Raw genomic sequence first — 20,339 nt, forward strand, 5'->3', positions numbered from 1 at the left:
GAGGTTAGGTGGTTGTCTATAGGAGACTATGGGTCTGTCTCCCAGAGCCTCTTTGAGTATGGTATCCTGTTCCAATATAGGCTGTAGTTTATTGATAATGTGTTGGACAGGTTTAAGTTGGGGGTTGTAGGTGATGACAAGTGGTGTTCTATTGTTGGTTTTCTTGGGTCTGTCTTGAAGTAGATGGTTTCTAGGTATTCGTCTGGCTCTTTCAATTTGCTTTTTTGTTTCTCTGGGTGGGTAGTTGAGATTTATAAATGCTTGGTAGAGATCCTGAAGCTTCTGGTCTCTGTCAGTGGGGTTAGAGCAGATGCGGTTGTATCGAAGGGCTTGGCTATAGACGATGGATCGTGTGGTGTGTTCTGGATGGGAGCTGGATGCATGTAGGTAACTGTATGAGTCAGTGGGTTTTCTGTAGAGAGTGGTGTCTAATTTTCCATTGTTGATTTGTACGGTGGTGTCCAGGAAGTGGATCTCTCGTGTAGAATGGTCCAGGCTGAGGTTGATGGTGGGGTGTAGGTTGTTGAAATTTCTGTGGAATATCTCCAGTGTTTCTTGGCCATGTGTCCAGATCATAAAGATGTCATCGATGTACCGTAGGTAGAGGAGGGGTGAAAGGGGACGGGAGTTGAGGAAACGTTGTTCTAGGTCAGCCATAAAGATGTTAGCATACTGTGGGGCCATGCGTGTACCCATGGCTGTGCCGCTGATCTGGAGGTATAAGTTGTTCTCAAACCGGAAATAATTGTGGGTGAGAACAAAGTTACATAGGTCTGCTATCAGGTTGGCAGTAGTGTCCTCTGGGATAGTGTTTCTAATTGCTTGTAATCCGTCTTCATGTGGGATGTTGGTATATAGAGCTTCTACATCCATGGTGGCAAGGATGGTATTATTGGGGAGGTTATCGATGTTTTGTAGTTTCCTTAGGAAGTCAGTAGTGTCTCGGAGATAGCTGGGGGTATTGGTTACGAAGGGTTTGAGAAGAGTGTCTACATAGCTGGATAGACCAGTAGTGAGCGTGCCAATACCAGAGATGATGGGACGTCCGGGGTGCCCAGGTTTATGGATCTTGGGAAGTAGATAGAACAATCCTGGTCGGGGGTCAGAAGGTGATTCTGTGAGGATTTGTTCCTGAGTAGCTGTGGGGAGGCTTTTAAGGAGACAGTGTAGTTTCTTTTGGTAGTCCAAGGTGGGATCAGAGGGGAGAGGTTTGTAAAATGTGGTGTTCGAGAGTTGTCTGGTTGCCTCCTGGTTATAGTCGGCCTTATTCATAATGACCACAGCACCCCCTTTGTCAGCTGGTTTGATTACAATGTCCAGGTTGTTTTTGAGACTCTGGATGGCATGGTGTTCAGCGCGGCTAAGATTGTGTGTCGCTTGTTGTCGTTTGCGAATAATGTCAGTCTGTGCGTTGTTGCGGAAGCTGTGTATATAGAAATCCAGATTGTAATTCCGACCGTCAGGGGGAGTCCATATAGAATTATTTTTCCTTTGGTGTTGGTAGGGGGGATCTGGTAGGTCAGATTGATGTTCAGTGGTGGTTTGGAAATATTCTCGGAGACGGAGGCGGCGAAAAAAAGCCTCAAGGTCACCACAAAATTGTATCCAGTTTGTGGGGGACGTGGGGCAGAAAGAGAGACCCCGGGACAAGACAGACTCTTCTGCTGGATTGAGTTTGTAGCTGGAGAGGTTAACAATATTATCCCGTGGGTTGAGGCAGTTGCTGTTGTAGCCAGTGGTATGGAGCAGGTTAGAAAATTTATTGTCTTTTCTTTGTTGTAGGGAATAGAAGTGTGTATAGTAGATTTCTTGTCTGGTGGAACAAAACTCTTGCAAGGTGTCAGTCGGTGTGGATGTTTGTCTTGAGATGAGACGATCTAAGTTAGAAATGTCATTCTTGATGGTTTTCTGTTTCTTGTATAAAATACTTATCAGGTGGTTTCTTAATTTCTTGGATAGTGTGAGGCAGAGTCTTTCACTGTAGTCAGTGAAGTATGTTGATCTTAGTGGATTGTTCACTTTCAGTCCTTTGGGTACGATGTCCATTTTCTTGCACTTGGATAGAAAGATGATGTCTGTCTGTATCTGTGCGAGTTTCTTCATATGGTTGATGGATTTCCATTCCAAACGGCTAAATGTAGTGCCTTGCATGTAGAATAGTGATAGAAATGTAGCCGTGTTAGTCTGGGGTAGTTGAAGCAAAATGCAGGACAATATAGCACTTTAAAGACTAACAAGATGGTTTATTAGATGATGAGCTTTCGTGGGCCAGACCCACTTCCTCAGATCAAATAGTGGAAGAAAGTAGTCACAACCATATATACCAAAGGATAGAATTTAAAAAAATGAACAAATATGAAAAGGACAAATCACATTGCAGAACAGAAGGGGGATGCGGGGGGGTGGGAAGGGGGAGGAAGGAAGGTAAGTGTCTGTGAATTGCTGATATTAAAGGTAGGGAGAGTGGGATGTTTGTGAGTTAATGGTATTACAGGTGATAATTGGGGAAACTGTCTTGGTAATGGGTGAGAAAGTTCAAAGACTTGTTAAGTCCCTGTTGGTAAGTGTCGAATTTTAACATGAATGACAGTTCAGAGGATTCCCTTTCAAGTGCAGATGTAAAAGGTCTTTGTAGCAGAATGCAGGTGGCTAAGTCATTTAGAGAGTGTCCTTTCTGGTTAAAGTGGCAAGAAACTGTTTTCTCTTTGTGATCTTGTCTGATATCTGTTTTGTGGGCATTAATCCTTTGGCGAAGTGTCTGAGATGTTTGTCCAATGTACATAGCAGACGGACACTTTCGGCACATGATAGCATAGATTATATTTCTGGATGCGCAGGAATATGTGTTCTTGATCTTATAGCTCACTTGGTTAGGTCCAATAATGGTATCAGCAGAATGAATATGTGGACAAAGCTGGCAACGGGGTTTGTTGCAAGGGAAGGTACCAGGGTTGGTATTAGTGTGGTATGTCCTGTGGTGGTTGGTAAGAATCATCTTGAGGTTAGGTGGTTGTCTATAGGAGACTATGGGTCTGTCTCCCAGAGCCTCTTTGAGTATGGTATCCTGTTCCAATATAGGCTGTAGTTTATTGATAATGTGTTGGACAGGTTTAAGTTGGGGGTTGTAGGTGATGACAAGTGGTGTTCTATTGTTGGTTTTCTTGGGTCTGTCTTGAAGTAGATGGTTTCTAGGTATTCGTCTGGCTCTTTCAATTTGCTTTTTTGTTTCTCTGGGTGGGTAGTTGAGATTTATAAATGCTTGGTAGAGATCCTGAAGCTTCTGGTCTCTGTCAGTGGGGTTAGAGCAGATGCGGTTGTATCGAAGGGCTTGGCTATAGACGATGGATCGTGTGGTGTGTTCTGGATGGGAGCTGGATGCATGTAGGTAACTGTATGAGTCAGTGGGTTTTCTGTAGAGAGTGGTGTCTAATTTTCCATTGTTGATTTGTACGGTGGTGTCCAGGAAGTGGATCTCTCGTGTAGAATGGTCCAGGCTGAGGTTGATGGTGGGGTGTAGGTTGTTGAAATCTCTGTGGAATATCTCCAGTGTTTCTTGGCCATGTGTCCAGATCATAAAGATGTCATCGATGTACCGTAGGTAGAGGAGGGGTGAAAGGGGACGGGAGTTGAGGAAACGTTGTTCTAGGTCAGCCATAAAGATGTTAGCATACTGTGGGGCCATGCGTGTACCAGAACCTTCCTTCACAGGAACGTAGGTCCTTTTCCCTCCAGAGGTAGAGCAAGAGTGAGCTCCTCCTGGCCAGTCATTTTGTTATACAGGCCTGCCAGGCTCTGATTAGTGGTCCCAAGCCCTCTTCCAGTTGGCTACCAGCATCGGCATTCTCCCAGGGCTGTTTTAACCCTTTCCATTCCAGTGAAGGGCCCCATCACAGTAGGTTAAAAGTATTTTAAATTCTCCTTTATGTTAATTGTTTTTATTGTTATGTTTAGCCTTTTGATACCTATACCAGCATGATGGAAATTGGTTTTGGTTTTTTTCAGTTTTATTGCTTTTTTAAAACCTAGAAAAGTATATACACAAGCCAATGACCATACTATTCTTATCTATTCACATACACCTCCCCCTCACACACACACTTTCAAAAAATATAATTAGAGTTACAGATTAAAATACTTAGAAAATGGCAGAACTTAGGTTCCTTATCTAACCTTAATTCTACTCTTTTGTGTGTTACAGTGTATAATAATGTTTAATTATGTGATCTCATATTATTTTTTTTCCATGGGATTCTTCCCCCTTGTACAACACAGGGAAGATGCACTCTGGAGATTAATCAGCTTTGTGTCTGTGTTGCAAAGGAGAATGTGATCTATAAGACCCCACTTCATTTGTTGCAGAAGTTAGAAGGTGTATAGTGAATTAAGCCAGAGATTGCAGGAAGGGAAAAAATGATCATATGGTTAAGTTAATTGAATATTGCCTTGCAGAATTAGATTTTCTCTGATTCTGCCATACAATTCTTGTGCAAAACTGGGCAAGTGACTCACCATCACTCACTTTTTAAGCATGTTTTTCTCGTCTGACTCCTGATATCTGATTTGTAGAAGTGCTGAGTACACACAACTGCAACTAAAATCAATGGGAGCAATGATTTGAACAAATTAAGTGCTATAAAAAGTATAAAATCAGGTCACAGTTTACCAAAATTAATCAAATGTTTGATGTTAATTGCTCCATGCCTCAGTTTCTCACGCATAAACTGGGATAACAATGCCATCTAATAGGGTATTATGAAAATACATTATTTAATAGTTCTGAAACAATCAGATACTACAGTGATGAACTCTACAATAAAGCTCATCAGGAAATCCACAATGTGGATTCAGAGAAGGCTTTGAATAGTGTGCAGTAAATAAGGGCTGTGGCAACACATTGAACAATGAAAAGAAAACAAACTATTGAATATTTAATTGAGCTCATTAAGTGATGAAACAGGGGTCCTACAGAAACAATAGTATGTGACCATGGAATTAAAGACTGTATTATAGAGCATATGCACAAGAGGGCTAAATTAGGATCGCGTTCTAACATTTCCTAAATTGTTTGTCTTTGCAAGCTTAATAATGTACTTTCATGTTTGCCCTGTTTCTGTGTGTTTGATATAAATCTAAATATGGATATTGTGTAATGGGCTCAGCCCTTCTTGTGAGTGCCCCTTGGAGTCCGAGGAGAATCTTGTAGTCTCTACCCAGCTGTCTGCAGGAGAGGAAGTGCCTGGTTTGAAGAAGAAGACCAGGCCTCTTCTTACCCCCTGTTTTGACTGCTGGCGGTTTGAGGGGACCCAGGACCACCCACTCCTTTGGGTCCCAGGACCCTATAAGTAGCAGTTACCTAATGAGTCTCAAAGTGGTTGGTTGCTGTAACGTCCCTGGGCCACTTCCCCAGGAAGCTCTTTCTCTTGGGCATTGTGGTCAAGTCCTCCCTGTCTAGGGTTCTCCAAGAGTTGCTGTTGGCTTACTGGCTAGTCTTCAGCTGTGGGACCTGGTTCTGACTAGGTATGAAGTTCAGCTCCCACTTAGAACTGTCTGGGTGCTGCTGTTCTCCCAGTCAGCCCTTAGATCTGCCTGATTTGAGCTCCATGAAGGACTGCCAAGCCCTGACGCAGGACCTTCTTTTATATCAACCTGTGGCACCCTGATTGACTACAGCAGAGGCTGCCACTCTGTTCTGCTTAGAGGATCTCTCTTCTGCTCTTGTTGCTGGTCTGGGTGCAGAAAGACCTCCAGCAGGGATGTTGGGGCCTTGTCCACCCCACTACAGCATGCATGTATTTACATATACATGTGTATTTGTGTTCTAATGGAGGTATCTCTGTTGACACACAGTTGTCTATTGAGATTTGGCATTAAAGTAGGATTAAAATCCTTGTATTTCACATGTAAATTAATGCATTGATTCTTAAAATTTGCCAAAACAAATCTTAAGAGGACAACTGAATTTTCTATGTATGATTGTGACAATAATATTATCCTTTTCCCAATAGGACTCCTGGTCCCCTTGTCCTCCACTTAGCACTCCTCTCCTTGATTCCTTGTCCTCCACTTAGTCTGCTATTTTTACCTCTGCTGGCTACCAATAAAAGAATCAGAAAGAATCGTGCTCTAGACTCACCAACAGGGATGCAGGGGACAACTGCCAAGGGACCAAGGTCATATAAATTGGCCTGGAGGTCCCCGGACACTGCCACCAGTAATGCAGTGGGGCTATGACAGGTTTTCTGTCTGCTCCATTCTGTGCCATTGCCAGAAGTGGCTGACATTGTCCCTTCAGCCTATAGGTTGCACTGCCCTTCACCTGCACTTCAATTCCCCTGTTCCCATTGGCCAGGAGTTGTGTCCAATGGGAGCTGTGGAGACAGTGCCAGTGGGCAATGGCACGAGGAGACTCCATGGCCCTACTCCCTAAGAGCTGCATCCAGAGGAGTGTTCCGATCACTTTAGGTACTAGTCAATTCCCTGACCCCTCCTACATCCAAAACTTCTTCCCAGAGCCAGCATTCCCTTCCACTCTGCAACTTACTGCCCCAAACCAGAGCCCACACCCTTCACACCTTCCCTTCCAAATTCCCTTTCAGAGCCCTCCACTCTCTCCTGCATCCAAACTTCCTTCCAGGGCCTGACCCTGCACCCACCTACACCCAAACTCCCTCCCAGAGGGCACACACTCCTTATGTACCGAAACTCCCTTCCTGATCCTGTACTCCTTACCACCTCTTGCACCCCAACTTCCTGCCCCAGCCTGGTGAAAGTGAGAGAGAGGAGAGTGAGTGGTGGTGGGAACGGGTATCAAGTGAGGGGGGGGGGGGTAGGGCCTTAAAGAATGGGTGGAACAGGCACATGGCACCAGGGAAGGGGGCAGGGCAAGGGCTTTGGATTTGCCTGATTAGACAGTTGGAAACCCTACTAGGCAAGCATGTGAAGCCCTGACCATGGCAGAAAAGTGAGCCTAGCAGCCAGCACAGGTGCATCAATACCCAAATGTCAGGTGGACCAAGTCCATGTGGGCATGGCTTCTGTGTGCTTCGGGGCCCACTGACTGTTCTGCCAAGAGGCCCAGAATTGTTGCCAATGGGTCTGTCTAGCAAACCTGAGAGTTGTGGGAGGTGTTTTTTTGTCTGACAAGGCACAGGAAAATCATCAGATTCACGCTTTCTCTCCTCTATTACTGAGGTGCAAGATATCCAATTCAACTGTCTGTAGCTGTCCCTTTGTGCCTACCATTTGTTGTTATTAAGTGGCTATGGAACAGTGGGAAGTGGTAGGCAGAAAGAAGACTTACAGTCTAAATTCATTACCATCCCTTTAAACACATTCTTGTGAGTAGTGGAGCAGGGGAACTGTAGAGTAGGGATGAGGAGGTGAGCAAGGAGGCATAGGGTGTGGAAAACTAGGTTTCCTGCTGCCTCAGCTGTCTCCCAGTTACTCCATACTCCGGAGAGGGAGAGAGAGAGAGGGAAAGGCAGGTAGCTGAGTAGCGCTAGAGAAAAGAAGTTGCTGGTGGCAAAGTGCAGTTTTATTATTTTTTCTTTGCAGAGCTAAATTAAATTATAGAAATTAAGGAAATAATTATTACTGTGCATAAATCAAAATTTCAAAAAGCCATTCCATCAGTGAGATGTCATTGTGAGAATACCTGTCTGTATGAAATTTGGAGTCTGTAACAAATATACTTAGCCACTGGAAAACACAAAAGCATGGAAATGTTAGAGCTATGTTTCAAAAAAGAAAAAAGTTATATTTTTCTCTGTACAACTTTCTAAATAATTATTTTTAAATATGTAAAGGAAACTTCTGTTGGTAACATCTCTAATCTCTGCCATCCCGTGCCCATTACAACACTATGCTTGCCTATCAATAGTCCTAAGGGGTTATGGACTGGAAGTGAATGATTTATGTTGAGGATGACAGAAATAGCCACTGAGACGGGTGTGCAGAGCACTAGTTCAGTTCAGCTGATGCTATTACTTCGCCCTTATGTGTGACCTACTGTACTCACTTTAAACTGCTCAGTGAATAGACACACTAAGTACCACCTATCTTATCTTAAATGTTCTCATAAACAGAGTTGTGTCAAGGTCAAGAATGCTGTCATCTCCTTATCCATGTGTTCTACTTCCTGGCACCTGTACAAGAGCAGCATTTATGCTACATTTGGATTTTTCTGCAGCTATGCAGAGGAACTCTGTAGTACAGGATTTTTCTGGGGCACTGATGAGAGGGTCAATTCAGGGTGAATCACTTAGAGACAGGGCTACTTCCAGCCAAATACTGAAGTGTTCCACGACAAGGCACACCAGTTCAGTCACAAAGAGCTCTTCTGTTTACCACGTTGACAAGAAGAAATCATATAAGCAACCCCCTTAGACACTCCAGTTCTCCCGCGCCACCACTGCCAATCCATGCACAAGTGAGAGGTTATGAACAAAAATCTCACCAGATCAAAAGGGGTTGTTCTTATCCCAAAGGACCAGCCACCTTCCAGGTCAATATATAGCACAGATATTATTTAAAAAGCATACTGTTAGACAATACTTTAGCATCTGAAATCTAAGGATATGTCTACACTACAAGATAAGGTCAAACTTAGATACACAACTTCAATTGTGTAGCTGAAGTTGAAGTACCTTAACTTGACTTTTGGCACGGTTCACACTGCAGGAAGTCAAAATGAGAATATTCTCCCTTCAACTTCCCTTACTCTTCATGGAAGCAGAACTGCCAGCATCAACTCGAATGCCCCTCTCAGTTCAAAATAGCTGTCTTAACTAGACCCACTAATTAGAAACCTGGAAGATCGACAGCAGCAGCTTCAATCATTCTTTGTAATGTAGACGTACCCTAAAGGTTTATTCAAAAAAGAAAGAAAGAAAATTTTCATTTTTAAATAAATCACATTCATATACCAGTTGCAGGCTTGTAGCAGAGATGAATAATCTGCTGTTTTAGATCAAGTGTCTGGAATACATCCTCTATTAGGTTGGGAAATCAGTTCTTTCAAACTTCAATTCATAGCAAAAATCCAGCTGAGGTAATGAGCAGGATTGAAGATAAATGGAGAAACCCTGAGGGCCTTTTTTATAAGCCTGGCCACGAAGAAGGACTGCCATCATTCTTGCTGTATAAAAGTATGTCCCAAGATGGAATTTGTCACATGAGAAAATCGCTTGTCCATGCATGACTCAATACTTTATCGGCAGCAGCCATTGCTCCCTTGCTAGTATGACTGTTCACAGAGGAGCTAATCAGATGTGGAATGGCACCACCAAAGGCACATTGTCAGTCAAGTACTTCAGTCTCTTGACTAATAGTCTTTTTACAATAGGCTGGCCACAGGGGCGGATGAGAGTGCCGCGGGGCCCAGGGCAGCGCAACGGGGCCCCGGGCAGCGAAATTTTGCAGGGCCCCCCCTTTGACACGGCGCATGCACTGTGGCGCCATGGGGCATGCGCGGGGCCTCGGGAAGCACTGGGCCCAGGGCAGCCGCCCCGCTCACACTGCCCTAAATCCGCCGCTGACTGGCCAAACCCCCTGTTGAGCTCTCCCAGAAGCAAACATTTGAAATACAAGTGCATAGCCAATACTCATAACTGTAAAATGATACAGGCATATGAGTAGTATAAATAGAATCAGTGAATCATAAGCATTTCATTGCTATCTTACTTTGCCCACTTTGTACAAGATTTGGTACAGTCATATAACAGTGGATACAACCACTATTTATATGTTCATATTACAATCCAATAACGTCGCACCCTGAACATTTGGTGTTAAGTACTCCAAAGAGTAATAGCTTTGGGTTGCCAATTTAGGTTGGATGTATTGCTGGGGGTTTCACCACATGACCCAAATACAAAAAAATCCTGGAGGCTCCAGGATGATCCTGGATGGATAGCAATCCTATTGGCCTCAAAACTGACATTGAATATTGACCCAGTAGACATATAATGGAGTTATTTAAACCTCATAAAGAGATGAAATATCCAAACCTGCTCTGGTTAGCTAAGGAGCTCAGGCGTATAGTGGTGGACAGGCTGCAGGATAGTGGAATCATTCACAACAAAGTCAAGTGGAGGGTTGAGCCTGAGAAGGGATCATAGACAGGGCATTGCCTGCAGAAGTCTTCTCCAAACACCACCCCTTTTGAGCCTGCTGAACCTTAATCTTTGGACTCTTTTTATTAAATGAATGACTTTTTGAACTGTAGAGGCATGTAGGTAGGAAATAGCTGTGGGAAGCTACTTAGACTTGCTGAAGAGAGGATATAACTGGTGTGGCTTCCCACAGAGCCCCGGCATAGGAGTTGGTGAAGAAGGAGCAAACATGATAATTGTATGTGTGGATGTTTTAATACCATACTTGTTAATTGCTAAGTCCCAGTTGTGGGTGGAAATCAGAAGACTGATTTCCAGCACAGGACAGGGACCAGAGATTTCTACCACCCTGGCCAGAAGTAATGTTTGCTAACTGCCAGGCTGTCCAGCCCTCCAAGTTCCAAATCACAGGACTATGGAAGAAAACATTGTCCTCACTCTGAGTTTGTAAGCAACAAGTAGCCAGAGGCAGTTTTATTACGAGCTGCAGCAAGGGAAAAACTGGTTCGGACAGGGGGAAAGCCCCCCGAGGTAGATCTTCAAATACAAGCAATTATGAAGCAGTTTATATACTGTCTATTAAATATAATAACAATAACAATTAGTCTCCTTCCCATTACAAACACCAATGGCTAACAGTTATTTAGTTCCACCCAGATGCTCCTTATCTCAAGGTCCCTACCAGAGTCAGCATTCTATCCTTATCTCCGTATGGAGGCAAGAGGCAAAGGCAGCGTCTAATTACAGATCTCGCATTGTCAGACCACAAACTTAGCCTGACTCTTGCTCTCTTGTTAACAAGACCAAGATGGCTGCACACAAATTCCCTTATTCCCTTTTTCTGCCTCTACAATCCCCCTTTTTGTGCTTACAGCACAACTACCTTTCTAAACCTTTATTTTCGTTAAACATTACATAATTAGTACAAACATAAAAGCTATTTCTATTACTACATATTTTACAACAACAATCAAATATGAAACTTTTAATAAGCAAAAGCAATATAATCATTAATATCCCCAATATAATTCTATGATGGGGCTATTCTATAATTTTAGTAACATCATACAACATATCATAATTAGTAACCAAATTAGGGAGGGCAGGTACATGCTGATGGTACTTGTCCATAAGCACAGAGTCCAGATCAAAGGGAGAAACCCAAACCACTCCCACAAGTTTCTCCTTGGCAATATACAATACTTCGCTTCTTTCACCAAGGTCAGTTCTTAATGTCCTTTTGTAGTCAGAAATCTTGGGCTTTGGTGGTATCAGAGGAGCGGACTTTTCCTCTTTTTTTTTTCTTAAAACAGTCGTGGTTCAGCATCATGCAGGGGAGAGGTTACCAGCACATCACCCTGTAATATTTTGGTTCTTCTGGTGTCCAGCAGGTAGGAAAGCAGGACCAGAAGAGAGAGGCTTATCAGCAATTGGGGTAGGAACATTTCGAGATGGAGGGATCTTTTTGCAGTGAGAAGCATTGGCCAACAGTCAGTTCTTGGCACTTCACAGCGGTGTTGGTGGTTAGCAAAACTTGGTAAAGGTCTTTCTAGAGCAGTCTTTTGCTGATGGACATACGAGTCTCTATTCTCTGAGCTAAAAGCCAGCTAGCTCCTTTGGAACCAAGGTTATTTCCTAGGAATAAAGCAAACCATAAAAACAATCCCGCGTGGTTGTTTGGTACCAGCCTTATCAAAGTGAGGCCCTTTTGGAATGTGGTTGCCAGGGGAACCAGGGTCACAGTAACTGTTGAACTATTTTACTTCCCAAGCTGGCCTAATACTTTCAGGTTGTCAGTTCTCAGCAAGATACCATGGACTGCCTCAGTTTACTCCTATAGTTCCTTTCTCTTGACTTTGGGGTTCTCCTTAACCCACAAGGTTAAATACAATTTAAGGGGTTTTAATTTACTCTGGAAGTACGAGTACAGCACCAGCATTATTATAAATGTTATAATCGAAACTTCCCGCATAATTTGACAAACACTATTCAACTCCATCTTTAAGATATTTCATCGCCTTACTGGCGCTGCCCATGATTATAGGTTTGACCTCTACTGCCTGGTTGAGTGCTGCAGAGGTAGGTGTTTGGCATGGTCCACGGTGTTTCCCTATATATGTGTACCTCAGATGGCCAGCCCCAACATATCTTTGGGCATTGGCCACCAACTCCTCGATCTTCGCCTTCAGGGCCAGTAAATCCTCCTCTAGGTACTTACTTCCACCGTGCCACTCAGAATCTCATGTTAGGTTACTCATCACTGCCGAAGTGCGATAGAGCCGCATTCCATCAACGGTCAGGATCATCCGGCGAGGGGCTGTTATACACACAGATGGATATGTAGAGGGACAGGATGGAGTGATCTGTCTGGGTAGTCAAACACCAGTAGGTACCGTTTATTTGGACCAGCTCGATGTTTATGTTTCTCTGAAACAACCACATCAAACCTAGGCAGATTCGTCATGATGTTAAATGAGCAGGTACATAAAATTTCCTTATCAAAGTGGGTGCAACAATCCCTGGGTATAGGAAGGCTCCCACACCTTCAGAATAAGCGATGCCCTCGATCTATCTATATGCTCCTGCTTTGGTACAGGCAGGGAGGTTACCATTCTGCTCTGATTTGAGTAAGGAATCCACAGAGGGGCCAAAAACAAACTGTTATACTATGCCCTGTCCAGGTGGGCCTTTGGGTCCTCATGGATTTTCTACTTCCCCACTCCCATGGGAAGGCATGGGGGAGATGAGGACTCACCACCATAAGGGCTGGGTGGTCAAAGCTATCCTATTCTTCAATACTGGCCTTCTAATACCTTTAATTTAGTTCCATTAATTAACAATCCATTTAATCTCTTGTCCAAATATCTGGTTAGGTTAGTGAAATGGACACAGAGCTGGACAGATCCTTCAAACTATTCAGGATCAATCGGTTGGCTTGGCTGGTGTCTAGGCCTTTACGGGCACTGGATATTACTGCATCTACCAGCCTGGATTCTCATACAATTTCTGGGCTATGACATAAGTGTTGCTGACAGAGTTTCCAGGCCCAAACCAATCTGCGATGGTATCTGCTAAGCCCCTTCATTGCCTAATCAGGCACTTGCCAATTTGATTAGCACACAGCTGGTCTATACCAGTGTGGAACATCACCAAGGTAAGGACCAGTGGCAGTTGTCCTGGTTCTGAGACGGGTCTGTTCAGGGCATGATGCACAATTGGGAGGCTCTATTTTGTCCTTAAGGACCTGGTTAATAATATCCAAATGATGGCAAGTTAGCAATGGCCATTGTTTAACAAATGACAGCCATGCCTCAGGGGTTACCTTTGTCTGGGCTTTAAGTGGTAAGCCCAAGTGGGAGTCAGTAGGTCCAACTTCAGTAGCCTAATGTTAGTGTTTAGCTTCTTTCCCACAATATTCCATACAAACTTTAACTTGGAGGACTGTGTATTCTTTGTTCTGGTAGTGTTCATGTTGTTACGATAAACAAAATAATTATGTGTGAATGAGGGGCGGCCCAAGGCCGTGTATTCCCCATTGCTATTAGTGTGTATTTGTTCTATGTATGTGACTTGAAGGAGGTTACATTGACTCGAGTCACTGTTTCTCTTATAGGACCAAGCATGGTTCACAGATGTTTAATTGTTAATAGGAACCTATGCAATTCCATAATTCTTGAGGCCTTTTAAGGCATCAGGCACCAATGAGTAGCAGGGCAAGTAGCTGTTATTGCAATGGTGAGGTTACTAGTTTCCTCATTGTTGTGGGCATCTTTACTTAAATATGCTGATGTCCCACTTGCCCGTGTTGTTACTTATAGATTTCTTATTATCTCTGGCCAAACCACTTTTATGGTTGGTGTGCAAATTTACAGAAGCTAAATATTTCATTTGTGTAGCCATTAAAGCAAAACCAATCCAGTGGGGGAGAGGGCTGGTACCCCACTCCCAGTCCTTCTGTTCACGTGATGTACTCCTTGATTCCTTCCAGTTCCTTTTTTGTTCACCTGTGGAGACATTGTTAACATTCTCCTAGCCTAAACAATTTCCAAACTATTATCCTTTCACTGAATTTTAAAGTTGCCAATTGATTGGGCCCAATTATTAATTTTGTTGGTTTAAATTAATGCTTCTGCTTTACTCAAATTATCCTTTCATTAAAACAATATCCTACACACAACAATATTTGCAATACGTATTACAATTAAGACACACAAGACAAACTTGGACAGAACACAAACTTATTGTGTCATGACACAGAACCATGGTTTTTTGTTGTTGTTGTTGTTTGTTGTTTTTCTTCAGCTGGCACCAGCGCTTTCTGATGATCTGAAAGACAAGGACAAGAAAACATTTCTACCCCCATCGGGGTGGCCCATTATAACTTAAAATACTGCCTAAGATCTGTTAGGGGAACCGGTTACAGCTAGTTCCTTACCACTTCCATTGGCGAGTGAGCTACAACTTTACGAGAACAAGGGCGCTTCATCAGTACTCATGACCTTCCACTCCCTCGACTTACCTCTAGAGTTGCTAGCCCTCCCCAACAGTGGCATGCCTCAGTTTCCCTCTTGTACCACAGATCAGGCTTAATGTGTGAAGCTATAATGCTTTTCCTTAGCACAAGGTGTTGGTTAGTTATTTTTCCAGCAAGCAAAAAGCTTTTCTTTTCCTGAAAAGAATCATATACAGTGTTACTTAAGAATATAGTAATAATAATATTGACATTAAATTTTGTTAAATGGGCGCTTATAAATATTTTGTTTGTATTTGGACAATTTACTTGAGGGGACAGGTGTTTTATATTCCTTTGAAATATCCAGGCAGCCTGTATTCACATATAATGTTGGATTTGAAAGCAAGCCAAAAGTATTATCAACTCAGCCTTGAACAGAGACACAGTGAAGTTTCAGGGCTTGGATTCTTAAAACAAAGATTTGTTTTCCTAAAGAGTAAATTTAACCTTAAGGATTGAATGTATAGATTTCATTCTTTTATACAGTTAACCAGTTAAGTGTCAATAGAATTCCTTATTTTCCTTTTGCAGATTTAACAAAAGTGTCTGTAGCCAAATAGTTAAATTTGATTGTTTCTTTGCCTGGATTATTGAAAAAGGCTGCAAGAAACAAGGAGTCACTTTTTAAAGCAGGTTTCCCTTCATATATTACAACAATCGCTTAATTCCTTCTTATGATCTGTCCTGATTCCTGCTAAATGACCCTTCCCAATGACACATGTTTGTTCAGTATCAATTTGGTAAGGAGGGTGGGCTTTCCCATTAGCCCCCTCACCTCCTAATTCTTTTCAATAGGTAAATCCAAATGTGTATTATTGCAGTTAGCTATTACTAATTTTAAACTTCTCAGTATAGGGTTTTCATAACATCCATGCCGCAGCAGTTGGTCTATGCTGCTGACTTTGGGGTGGATCACTCAACCATGCTCTGTAAGGAGATTTATGTTGCAGAATGTGTCTCCTTGTTAGGGCAGATTTAGCTTCTAGTGATTACATCTTCAAATTCACTTTTAGGTTACCTCCTCCCACGCCCTCAAGCTAATTATAACAGTGTGTGAGGGAAAGGTTTTAACTGTTTATTTTTTTTCTGGACGGCCCCCACTTGTGCGTTGAGAAACATCCTTGGGTAGCCTGCGATTCCAGCCAGAGAGGCTGTAGTTATCTATTCTCTAACAAGGGCTTGAGAATCTCCTAAAGTTGCTTGGCAGCCCTTTCCTACTCCTGTGTTGTGTTCCGTGTATATGTTTCCAACCAAAATGCCTAGGGTCAATATGGCTTGATGGTCGGCAGGCATTCCTTCCTTGAGAATTTGGAGGAATACTTCCCACAAGCTGTTAAGTCTATTCCAAAACTCAGTGTTTTGCTTTGGATCGGACAGATTTGTAATTAGAGCCTGTTCTTCCAAAGGGAAGATCTGATACCTTTCAATTATCTTCTGTGCCTCCTCTCTATCTTCAGTAATGTGTGGTAAGGGGCCATATAGGGCTGGGCATAGAGAGGAGTAGAGGGGGTAATGTTGGGCCAAATTCCCCCCTAAGCTTGGGAGAGGCTGTGCACTTGCGTGTAAGTTACATTTCTCACTGCAGGGTGGATTTTTGCTTTTCTGAGCTTCAATCTCATCCCTCAGGGCTTTAATTTCTTTCTCTGTCAATCTGTCAAATGCTTACAGGTCCTTGGACCGTGATGCACGTACATGTAGTATGCAGGGGTGCCTTTCAGCGGTCTGGGGGTATGCTTAGATTGATCCCCATCCATTTTAGTCATTCAGGGGAGCATCCTGTCCACTCCCCGTCTGTTCAGTGGCTTATAGGAAACTAAATCTACACACTCCAAAGAAGGGGTCTGCTGGATCTAGAGTGTCAGACCTTATCAGCAGCTCATGAAATAAGGGGAGTCATCACTCCCTCACATATCTGCTCGGTCTCAAGGTTCGGCTGACCCCCCTTGCGTTCAGAACTCCCATGTGGGAGAGCCCTGGTGCAGCTGGAATCAGCTTACTTTTCAGAGACCTGGGCAGCAGCATTCACTCTCCACTCATTACATTCACACTCAGCATGCTTTTCACACAGAAATTTTCCCACTTTTAGATGCCTCTCTCATTATGGACCTCGTCCATATTTGGGGTGGCAAACAACACGTTTCCCCCCAGAACCACAGCAGTTCCCAGCACTGCATAAACCTAGGTGCCTTATGTCCGGACGCAATACAACCTTCTTCCCGTACCCGGGGCGGCACCACCAATACCACAGCAGTTCCCAGCACTGCATAAACTTAGGCCTACTCGGGGATAACAAAACAACCTCCCCGGAACCGTTTTGAGTCTGACCTTGTTGCAGATTCAAGAAGTTCGGATGGCGTGAGCCCACAAGAAGCAGACGACCCTACAGGCAGTCCTTCTCCACACTCCAGTAGAGATTTCAAAAGGTCTCTTACCTCTCGTTTGGCGCCATGTGGGTGAAGGGGGATGGTCTGCAGCCGCTGTCGCTGTCTTCAATTGGGCGTTGCCATCCGAGTCACGGCACCAAATTATGGAAGAAAACATTGTCCTCACTCTGAGTTTGTAAGCAACAAGTAGCCAGAGGCAGTTTTATTACGAGCTGCAGCAAGGGAAAAACTGGTTCGGACAGGGGGGAAGCCCCCCGAGGCAGATCTTCGAATACAAGCAATTATGAAGCAGTTTATATACTGTCTATTAGATATAATAACAATAACAATTAGTCTCCTTCCCATTACAAACACCAATGGCTAACAGTTATTTAGTTCCACCCAGATGCTCCTTATCTCAAGGTCCCTACCAGAGTCAGCATTCTATCCTTATCTCCGTATGGAGGCGAGAGGCAGCGTCTAATTACAGATCTCGCATTGTCAGGCCACAGACTTAGCCTGACTCTTGCTCTCTTGTTAACAAGACCAAGATGGCTGCATACAAATTCCCTTATTCCCTTTTCCTGCCTCCACAGAACATATGAATCAAGGTCTGGAATAACAGTATCTAGGAGTAAAAAGAGAAACAGAAAAGGTATACATAGATAACATCTCCCTTTTCTTTTCAGATTGAATCAATCATGTGTTTCTTTATCTATGTCAGATGTTTAAAGTTCCAAAGGAAGGCCTTTCCCCATAACCACCAACAGAGAGTCATATTGACTTATTTTTTTTCTTTGGTTTGGCTTTGCAGGAAACATTTGCATGGGCTTGATGTTCCTGATTAATTTTAAAATTTTGAAAACCCCTATGTTCTATACCCAGGTTTCTCAGACTTCAATGTACTGTATTACAACCCAATTCTGACAGGAAAAAAAATTACTTCATAGCCTCAGGAAAGAGGACTGAAATCTGAACCCTGCCACTCTTAGAAGGGGGAAACCTGAAAGCTTCAGTCCTAGAGGGTAGGGCTGTAACCTGAACCTCATTGCCCAGGACTGAAGACAAGTCTGAGCCTCACCATGCAGAGCAGAAGCTGAAGCCTGAGCCCTGCTTGAATTTTGGCTTTAGACCCAGGCTCCAGCAAGCCTAACACGAGTCTTAGTAATTCTATTAAAATAGGGTTGCAACACCTTTGGGATCTCAACTAGAGATGTCAGTGGTTAACCATCTAACATTGCTTGTGTAAGCGGGGGAATGATCCCGCTATTGTGGGGAACTTTCCTGGCTTCTATACACCCCGCTCCCACTTCCTTTACCCCACGGCTCCCTGATCCTGAGGGCTCCCCCTCCACTCTCCTGAGTAGCAGAGCCCTTGAAACCCCAACAAGGCTGGGCCCAGGTTTCCTGGGGCTTAATCCCCGACCTTGTAGTCACTAGAGGCAGGAGTTAGGGTGTCCCCACTCCGAGGTGCTCTCTTTACACTGCAGGCCTTCTTGGCCCAGTGATCACTTCATAAGGTTCAAAGCAAATACAATTTATTAAACAACAACTGATTAAAGAGAAAAGAATAAGAAAAAAATTAGAATGGTTGAATGAGAACACACAGCCCTGCTCTGTAGTACAGGGACATCAAAACAGCAGCCTGCAGAGTGTAAGGACAGTCCACAGTCTCTTCCTTAGAGGCCTTGGATGTGCTGCAGGGGGCTGCAGGCTGGACACGCTTTCTCTGGCAGTGACCACACAGCCTCCAGCTCTAAGTGGCCAGACCCCTCTCCCAGTCCAGAGCCTCTCCCCACACTTTGCAGTTCCCAGCTGCTCACCACATCCAGCTGCAGGCTGTGCTGTGTGGTCAGTCTCTAGCTTCTTGCTCCTTTTGGCTCTCTGAGCACTGCCAGTCTGCTGCTCAACACAGGGTCTGCGCTCTTAAACTGTGTGTGTCAAGCTCAGCTGCTGCAAAAACTGCCCCTCAGCACACAGCTTGCTTTGCTAGGGCTGTCTCTCAGCTCCCTGTTTTTGCAGGACTTCTTCACACAGCTTGTACTCCTATTTCAGCTCTCTGTCTTTGCAGGACCTCTTCTGCACACAGCTTGTCTGTTCAGAGAGAGAGCCAGAACAATCCCAGCTCACAGGGAGGACGGGGCCTGGCCTCTCCCCTTCCTCACTGGCCTGTCCAACCTGTCAATCAGGCTGAGCTGGAGTGTTGGCTGCTTTCCATTGTCTCTGGGGTCAGTCAGTCTCATGAACTCTTCCCCTTCAGATACTGCGAGCTGGCAAACCAAAAACTCCCACAGAGTTTTAGTAAGGGGTAACAGTCCCCTTACACTTGTATGCCACATGTTCACTGTAGATAGGGATGTTCTATCTACAGGGAACACATGGCATACACATGGTCTTCTATTAACAGAAGTTATATGAGTTAGAGAATAAATATGCCTGTACACTAGAGGTGGCATTAGAACTCCTTTATTAACCATGCTTTAAATCTATAGAATATTTTGTCTATTAATTAGGACTGGTGGTGGTGGGGGGAGGGGTTCTTCATTGCAGTAATATTATGGAAATCTCATGGAAAATTTTTACTTAATTTTTCACACATAAAAATTGCTTTCAATGAAAAACATTAAGGTTTATATTGTAAACTTTTTGCTGAAAAAATGACACATTTTAACTGCATACTGAAAAGCTTTGCTTTATTTTGTTTGTTTGACAAAAAATCATGATTGTTCAAAGGAAAAAAAATCCAACCAACTCTAGTAATGATACAGAATTTATCATTGTGTTAAAATTTCTTCATAAAGCCTACTTATAAATGTAGTTAACAGAAAATAAAATTTCTCGAGGAACAATAATGTTTTACACCCATGAAAGTCATGTATAAATGATAATGAATTGGTAGCCATGTGACAGAGTAGATAAATTTTGCAACAGAAAGTTTGCAGCTCTTCAGTAATAACATGCACTGAGCCTGCAATTTTAGAAGTGGATTTCCCTAGAAAATATATTGCATGCCCATTGTGCTGGACTGTGTGGCAAGTTTTAGATGTTCAAAAATGGGCATAAGAAAGACACTACCAAATTCATTCTCACTTTTAACTTTGGCCAAGAAATAATCCTTTTACAGATTGCCACTGATGAAAGAGTAATTATCCACTGTACTATCAAAGGGCTCTATCTTTACAACCTACCCTCATTCACAAATAAATGGAATTATAAATATTTAAATACCCAGTGGTTGACAAAATTCATATAGCATAGCCAAAATTGGAGAATTTCTGTTCATACTATATATAATAGTGAAGTTTGTCATACTGTACTTCGATATAATTATTCTGTTTATTTTGAGATATG

The 20,339-nt window shown here is 43.3% G+C and overlaps 1 protein-coding gene and 1 long non-coding RNA gene across 4 annotated transcripts in view; one reads left to right on the forward strand and one right to left on the reverse strand.

The window, feature by feature from the left end:
* TENM3 (teneurin transmembrane protein 3) overlaps window positions 1-20,339 on the forward strand; it is a 2,294,790-nt gene that overhangs the window by 286,977 nt on the left and 1,987,474 nt on the right. The window lies entirely within an intron of this gene.
* Window positions 10,580-19,085, reverse strand: LOC142829632 (uncharacterized). Of its 2 annotated transcripts, XR_012904252.1 has the most exons (4): window positions 18,812-19,085; window positions 17,058-17,616; window positions 14,632-14,781; window positions 10,580-14,438 (listed from the first exon to the last, which is right to left on the reverse strand). It is a non-coding gene; the product is annotated as an uncharacterized LOC142829632 (long non-coding RNA). The 2 variants fall into 2 exon arrangements; XR_012904253.1 differs by lacking the exon at window positions 18,812-19,085 and having other exon boundaries at window positions 16,951-17,084.

This window comes from Pelodiscus sinensis, chromosome 5, assembly GCF_049634645.1.
Source record: "Pelodiscus sinensis isolate JC-2024 chromosome 5, ASM4963464v1, whole genome shotgun sequence".
Taxonomy (NCBI): Eukaryota; Metazoa; Chordata; order Testudines; family Trionychidae; genus Pelodiscus; species Pelodiscus sinensis.